We start from the raw sequence: 6,845 nt of genomic DNA on the forward strand, positions 1-6,845 counted from the left end.
GAAAACACGCTTTTATTTCCTTGCCTGATCTGTACGCTCGCATTGCTTCAGCGGGTACAGCAATGGCAGCGTTTTTGACTGCTTCATGAAATGATCGATTTTGATTGACTGCTTCATGAAATGATAGATTGTGACTGATTTGCGACAGCCTCAGTGTATTTATATATATTTAGAATATTACTTTTCTTACCGGTGCGAAAAACTTGCCCTGCGGCAAACTTATACGTGGCGACGCATTAGAATGTCAGGTGCCACATGTTGAGTAATTGCCAGCAGGGGCTGTGTACTCTGTATTCGTTGCCTACCTCAAGTAAACTTTCATCCCACTCCTTCGTTGACAGTTATCATCAGGCACCTTAGAGCCTCTAGAGTCACACCTTACCTTCCCCTTAGCGGGTACGAACATGGCCGCGGCAGTCGAATTTCTATAGAGGCGAAATTCTAGAGGTCCGTGTACTGTGTGATAACAGTGGAGGTCAAAGAACCCCAGGTGGTTGAAATTTCCGGAGCCCTTCACTACGGCGTCCCTCATAGCCTGAGTCGCACTGAGACGATAAACCCCCATAAACGAAGCCTAACTAAAAAGTAGGCGGCGGCTTAGCTTTGGTTAAGCCTGGTAGGTTGCGAAAGCGCGCAGCGCCTCCAACTGAAGGAAAGCTCTTTAACATGCACTTACATCGCACAGTACACGGGCCTCTAGAATTTCGTCTCCACAGAAATTCAACCGCCGCGGCCGGGATCGAACACACGTCTTTCGGGTCAGCAGCCGATCACCATAACCACTGAGCCACCACGGCGGCTGAGCGACAACAACGGTGTGCTGCGTTTAACAAGAGGGGAGTTTAGCTGCGGCTCCAATCTTTCAGCGGAATAAAGGGAAAGCTGCCTCCAGCAGCTTCAGCAGTAGTTCAACCGCAGCTAATCTTACGCGACAACGTACAGAGCTCGTTCGGTCGAAAAACTGACGGCATTATATATAGTTGTGAGCACCACACGCCGAAAAAAAATCGTATTTCGCCAACCGTTTGCCCCAGAATGTTCCGGATATGTCATACAATTCAGCGTTTCGTGCAGCATGATAGTTAAGTCCGAGCCTTGCTGGCGGCAGGTATTCGAACCGGAGACCTAAAATCGCCGGAACCGACACCATATAATCAGGGGCGGCGGGTCAAGCCAATACCTCCTACAAGTCTTTCTAGGAGGTATTGGTCAAGCGCGGCTCGGGTGTCCACCTAGGCAAGTGAGCCTGATACTGCGTCATTTCCAAATCTTTCCACAAAAAAATCTCTTCCTCTCCCGTAACCGAGAGTAGAGTAAGCATGAAATGTTTACGGGCATGGCGAAAGCGTTTTCCGCACCACTTTGCCTATGTGACACTGCTGACGTCACCACTGGATTACGTCACACAACTGATGACGAAGTAATGACAAATCACTAATTAGTGACTACTTACTGATTAATGAATACATATTAACTGCTAGTTAATGACGCTTAAGCTTCGCCTTTAGGAGTGAAACGCGACCGCTTGTTGTAGCGCTGTCAGGATCCACGGAACGCCACCACCCGTTCGGCGCGATGCCTGGCCCTTTGAACGCGACGCTTTTTGAGCAAAGGAAATGGCGCAGTAATTCTCTATCTCGGTGGACACCCGAACCGCACCGTACAGGAAAGGAGGAAAGCCACCACCCGTTCGGCGCGATGCCTGGCCCTTTGAACGCGACGCTTTTTGAGCAAAGGAAATGGCGCAGTAATTCTCTATCTCGGTGGACACCCGAACCGCACCGTACAGGAAAGGAGGAAAGCCACCACCCGTTCGGCGCGATGCCTGGCCCTTTGAACGCGACGCTTTTTGAGCAAAGGAAATGGCGCAGTAATTCTCTATCTCGGTGGACACCCGAACCGCACCGTAAAGGAAAGGAGGAAAGCCACCACCCGTTCGGCGCGATGCCTGGCCCTTTGAACGCAGCGCTTTTTGAGCAAAGGAAATGGCGCAGTAATTCTCTATCTCGGTGGACACCCGAACCGCACCGTACAGGAAAGGAGGAAAGCCACCACCCGTTCGGCGCGATGCCTCGTCCTTTGAACGCGACGCTTTTTGAGGAAAGGAAATTACGGAGTAATTCTCTGCCATCTCGGTGGACACCCGAGCCGCACATTACAGGAAGATAGGAACGCCACCACCCGTTCGGCGCGATGCGTTGCCCTTTGTACGAAACGCTTTTGGTGGAAAGGAAATGGTGCAGTAATTCTCTGTCATCTCGGTGGACACCCGAACCGCACCGTACAGGAAGGGAGGAACGTCACCACACGTTCGGCGCGAAGCTACCGGCGCTTGTATGCCGGTCCTGTAGGAGGGCTTAGTCTCGTTAAATTTCGTACGGTGCCCGGTTGTTCTCGTTTCAGTGCCCGAATGAGTGGAATTCAGTGCCCGGATGTTGGCTCTCGGTCGGTGTGACGTCACCACACTGCCGACAACGGGAGCTAAAAGCATTTCGTGTTTAAAACCAAATTGCCAACGTCAAGGCGTCGCGTACTGCTAATTCTCTCGCGCTGCAAGACGCTGTCGCATTCCCACACACACGCAGGCCGCCGCCAGGCATACGCATACATCCACAAGCCACTCTTGGATGCTGCGGCGGTGGCCTACACAGACGCTTGTCACGGAAACCGCGGGCTCCGCAGAAGCCTTCTTCCTCCACCCTTGCCTCTCTACAACCAGCACTCACACAACCGGTCCATACACCTCCCCACCCTCCACGCTCGCCCTAGAAATACATGGGATCACCGATGCCATCACACACTTTGCCACCCTACCCCCCGCCCCCCACTACGTTGTCTATACAGACTCGCAGGCAGCTCTGCGTGCCTTCCATGAAACAGCCCTCCCTTTCCCTACCCGATCTTCCTTAGATGCCGCCTTCTTAGCATTAAGCCCACAACCGGTGACCCTTCGGTGGATCCCTGGTCACGTGGGCATCCCCGGCAATGAGCTGGCTCACCAGCTTGCCTGCGAAACTACACCGGGCGCCGGGGATCCCATGGACGAGCCCACCGACGGAGCAGGCGGTCAGGGCTACAGACACACTGTCGTCGAATACTACACGCAGCAAAAATTAGACAGCTGGTTTACCACCACAACACGCGATCCGTAAAGCTCGCATTCTTCGTCGAATACAGTTTAATCTCCTACGTACACCAGCCAAACTTTACCTATACCGGTACACTTCCACACCTCAGTGCCCAAACTGTCCACACACATATGCAGACATAGAACACTGTCTTACACAGTGCCACGTAGCCTTCCAGTCCCCCGCCTATCCTTTCCGGCCACCCCCACCGTGGCCCATCTGGCTTGCCTCCCGGGACCTGAACCTGCAACTCTCCTTGGCCCAGGACCTATTGAACGCCTAACATAAAGGCTGTTAATAAAAAGTGTCACACCACTACCACCACTCTTAAAGGCGAAGCTTAAGCGTCCTCCAAATTTCTTTTCAAAGAAAAGCATGCAGCCGCCGCGGTGCCTCAGTGGTAAGGCGCTCCCCGGGTTCGAACCCGGCCGCGGCGGCCGCGTTTCAATGGAGACGAAACGCAAGAGGCGCCCGTGTGCTGTGCGATGTCAGTGCACGTTAAAGATCCCCAAGTGGTCGGAATTATTTCGGAGGATAGGATAGGATAGGATAAACTTTATTTGCTCTATTTTACAAGTTATTACGGTCGAACGAGGTCGGTGCCCCTATTCCAGGGCACCGCTGAGCATGGCTGCTCGCATGGGCATGGATGACCAGTTCTGTCTGGAGAACGGGTTGCCGCTGGAGAGCAAGCTCTCCCACTGTTCCGCACTCGGATTTTGTATTCTACGGAAAGCCTCGTTTCTTTTGCATTCCCACGTGATATGATATAAGGTGGGTTTGGCCCGTAACCGTGGGCATATGTCCCTGTATTGATCCGGGTACATTTTGCTTATTATAGTATATGTAAGTTCGCAAAGGTTCCCGTTTGCAGTTTCCGCCAGTATACTGCTTCTTGTTGATTTAAAAGGTTTTGGTTTGGTTTGGTTTGGTTTGGTTTGGTTTGGTTTATGGGGTTTAACGTCCCAAAGCGACTAAGGCTATGAGAGACGCCGTAGTGGAGGGCTCCGGAAATTTCGACCACCTGGGGTTCTTTAACGTGCACTGACATCGCACAGTACACGAGCCTCGAATTTCTCCTCCAAAGAAATTCAGCCGCCGCGGCCGGGATCGAACCCACGTCTTTCGGGGGGGGGGGGGGTGGGGGGATACTGTGCCCTCATCCCTCTATAACGATTCAATATTTCGGAGACCTCCACTACGGCACCTCTTTCTCTCTTTCTTCTTTCACTCCTACCTTCTTCCCTTTCCTTACGGCGCGGTTCAGGTGTCCGCCGAGATATGAGAGACAGATACTGCGCAATTTCTTTTCCTCGAGAGCGAATTTACCAATTTACCAATTCTCTGTCATCTCGGTGGACACCCGAACCGCACCATACAGGAAGGGAGGAACGCCACCACCTGTTCGGTGCGATGCCTTGCCCTTTGAACGCAATGCTTTGTGAGGAAAGCAAATGGAGGAGTAATTACCTCTTCCGCCGCCTCTTCTATGGCCGCCGCCGCCGCTTACGCGTTCTCGCAAAGCCTTGCGAAAGAAACTTCTCCTGTTGGGACGGCGGCGGCGACCCCGCGGCAGCGTCGAAGGGTAGAACGGTGGCGAGGAGGAGAAGCGGCGACACACAGCAACACCACCTCTAGGTGGTGTTGCACACAGACGACGGAGTCAGCGTGCGGCGGCGACGACGGCTACGGCAGCAGCGGCCACCTGCGCTCCGCGTGACGTCGCTCGGTTTCGCGCAAGCGTAGCTGTGGCTAAAATTGATCACTGCGCACGCTAGGCCCGGTGTTGAGCTTAGTGAAGCTTTTCGCTTCAAAAATGAGGGAAAGATACGAAAATGCGGCTTTTCCAAACGTATGGCATGGGCGACTTTATTTGCAAATTTCCTAATTAACCTTTTCGTTTGCTTTGGTTTGGTTTATGAGGTTTAACGTCCCAAAGCGACTCAGGCAAGGGCTCCGGAAATTTCGACCACTGGGGTTCTTTAACGTGCGTGCACATCACAACACACAGGCATCTAGAATTTCGCCTCAATCGCAATTAAACCACCGCGGCCGGGATCGAACCCGCGTCTTTCGGGTCACGACTCGAGCACCATAATCACTGAGCCACCGCGGCGGCTTTAATTAACCTTTTACTAGCCGGCTTCAGGGCATAACATTATATTGCAAAATAAGCGCCCGAAGTAGTAGAGTCCCATTACAACCCCGGGAATCCTTGGGCACGGTAAAAGCACGCAATTCTTTTAAATTCTGAGACGTGCGCCCATGGTCACTAGCGTTCCTTATTAGGAGCTCTCGACTCGCACAGGGAGCGTTCGCTGCGTTGCTGGAGATGTTACGGAAGATGGTGAGCAAATCTCCCAAGGATCGCTTGTGTTTTAGCATTGTGAGCAGCGCCAATGTATTTTCATTGCGTCAGTGTCGTGATGCATTTCAAAATAAATTCAGGGGGGGGGGGCACTTTGCTGACCTAAAGTGCACTGAGGCGAAAGCCTTAAGCGTGGTGCTGCTTGTGTCACTGATGTGTGGTTAAGATGTTAGGCTTCGCCTCTGAGTCGAACGCGACAGCGTCTTGCAACGCTGTCACGGAGTCCATAGAACGCCATCGCTCGTTCGGTTCTACGCCTCGCTCGTCGGTAAATTGGTTTTTGAGGAAACGAAATGTATCTGTCTCTCATACCTCGGTGGACACCTAAACCTCGCCAGGAGGAAAGGGAGGAGGATGGGAGTGAACGAAGACACCGTATTCACTAGACGAGCCTTTGCTCACTCCGAACCATCGAGCTCACATGGTCGAGTGGTTAGTGTGCTCGTCTCGCACTCCGGAGACCCTGGTTCGGTAGGATAGTATAAGATAGGAAAACTTTTAATGTCGACAGACAACGGTTAGCCAGAGGGCTACCCGCCTAGACGACGGCTGAGTCTTGCCTCTCGGCGGCGGCTTCGGCCAGTCGCCGGGTCAGAGCACAGTAGTAAGGTCTTCCATTGGTCTTTCGTGTTTATACCTGGTCCCTCCCAGGGATCATGAGGACATTCCCATAGTATGTGGTCCAAGGTGGCCGTAAGTTCGCAGTTTGCGCATTTGTCTCAAAATTGCCCTGGGTACATAACACTCCAGGAGGCCAGATTTGGAGAGGCGTAAGTTTGTAACCGGCACCAGTAGATGGCTTGGTATCTGAACGAGGATCGATTCCCCAACTCGACCAATTTCCTACACGATTTTATTTACTTATCTGGGCTGACTAGAAAGGTTGTTAGACTAATTGCTTAGCTATTATTACTCAATTAGTCATTATTATCATGCTATCATTAAGTATCGATTAAATAATGATTAGTATATGCCCATATAAGGCACGTAACAGAAACGTAGACACATCTGCGACACGGCTGCTAGGCTGCTAGCAACAGTATGAGGCATTATAAAGGCTTTTCCCTTAATACAGCAATGCTACTCTGGCGTCGTCGCTGCGCGCTCGCCTCACTCTGTTTGTTGGCTTATCTCGGGTTAAACCGAGGGGAAAAATACTGGTGAGCCCGACGCACAAAAAAAAAAAATTAAAATTGGTTTTTCATGCAAGAGAGAGAGAGAGAGAGAGAGAGGGAAAGACTCTTTAATGAAATGCAGAGAATTTAGCCGGCGTTAAAACATCACTGGCATGCTACTCTGCGTAGGGAGGGGAATTTGGGAGATAAAGACAGAAGGAGAGCAGTGTGGAA

This window comes from Amblyomma mixtum, chromosome 2, assembly GCF_055824585.1.
Source record: "Amblyomma mixtum isolate Tamu chromosome 2, ASM5582458v1, whole genome shotgun sequence".
NCBI classification, from domain to species: Eukaryota; Metazoa; Arthropoda; class Arachnida; order Ixodida; family Ixodidae; genus Amblyomma; species Amblyomma mixtum.